We start from the raw sequence: 1485 nt of genomic DNA on the forward strand, positions 1-1485 counted from the left end.
GGAGGCCCCTGCATCCCCTCCTGCACCCCACGCTTCTTCTCTGAAGATGCTCCCCACTCTATAGACAGCACCCCAGAAGGGTTCCCTGGCTCTGGTTTCCCTGCACGTGGAGAGGAGACACGGAGTCTCCAGGGCCGCCTTGGGGCCGCCCCAGTTGGCAGCTGGTCTCCTGTTTCCTAGAGACTCTTTGTGTCTGTTTCTTCCCAGGGAGCTGGGGTCACGGTGCCAAGAAGAATGCAAGGGGGGTCATCTTCCCCCCCAGCTTCTGCCCATCTCTTTCTCCCTCCAGTCTGGTCTGCCCGTGGAGGGGAGGGCGGGTGGGGGAGGGGGGGCAGAATCCTGTGCACACCCCCCCCCAGCCCCCAGCCTGTCCTGCACCTTCTCACTGTCTGTCTTCCCCACGGGAGGAAAACGGCTCAGGCAGAACAAGGGCCGTTATCGCCGACCCGGCCCTGCTGCAGCCTGATAGAGCCCAGCCCTCCCCCGCCAGATCTCATTAAGGGGTCGCTGCTTATGCTCCCCAGCCGCCCCCCATCCATCTTTGGCCACGGATGACAGACTGGGCCCGGGGGCTGATGTCCGGCAGGTGACAGGGTTAATGCAGGAGAGGGCAGAGGGCAGAGGCCACCGACTCACAGTGTCGGGAGGGCAGCCCGGGGAGGCCCTGGGTCCCTTCCAGCTGGGCAGCCCCTCAAATTACAGCCCCTGGGGGAGGGGGGAGCTCTGGGCCCCTCCATCCCCAGGGGAGCAAGGTGGGCAGGATCGGCCATCGTGGGAGCAGATGGTGGGAGGGGAGACTGTTAGCCAGGGAGGAAGAGGAATGAAGAAGCTACGAAGGGGAAGGAGGGCTGGAAGCTGGGGGGAGCGGGGGACCCCTCTCGATGTGGGCTCAGTAAATAAAACATAAATAAATCAATAAAAAAGCAAGCCTCTCGAATGCCTGGGTGCTCCTTGGCAAGAAGCACATATTTTGCTGGTGGGTGTGAAGTCGTGGTGTTCTGGGGTGGGTGCCCATGGCCGGTTTTGTTTTCCTGCCCGCTGCCTGTCACCGGGGCCCAGCCTGTGGCGAGGGACCAGGTTCAGGGTCAAACAGTGTGGGTCCCCATCCCGTTCCGATCCTTCCTGTGCGATTCCGGGGAAGTGACTTCACCTCTCTGAGCCCATGTTCTCCGTCGGTGGAGTGCAGACCTAGGGCCGTGGTCGGCAAACTGCGGCTCGCGAGCCACACTCAAGGGGCCAAAGAGCCGCATGTGGCTCGAGAGCCGCGGTTTGCCGACCGCGGACCTAGTGTAACCAGCTCCTGAGAGGAGGACATGGAAAACAGCGCCCGGTCCGCTGTGTGCTCAAGGAGCACCAGCTGCTCTTGGTGGCGTTTTCATGCTGGTGTCACCGTTGCGGCCTCTCCCTGCTCCCCAGGCTTTTCCCAGGCCTTCTGCCCCGGGCCCTCCCTCCTGTGACCTCCTCATGCCCAGGATCCCCTCCCGC

The sequence above is a fragment of the Myotis davidii genome, unplaced genomic scaffold, assembly GCF_000327345.1.
Source record: "Myotis davidii unplaced genomic scaffold, ASM32734v1 scaffold327, whole genome shotgun sequence".
NCBI lineage: Eukaryota > Metazoa > Chordata > Mammalia > Chiroptera > Vespertilionidae > Myotis > Myotis davidii.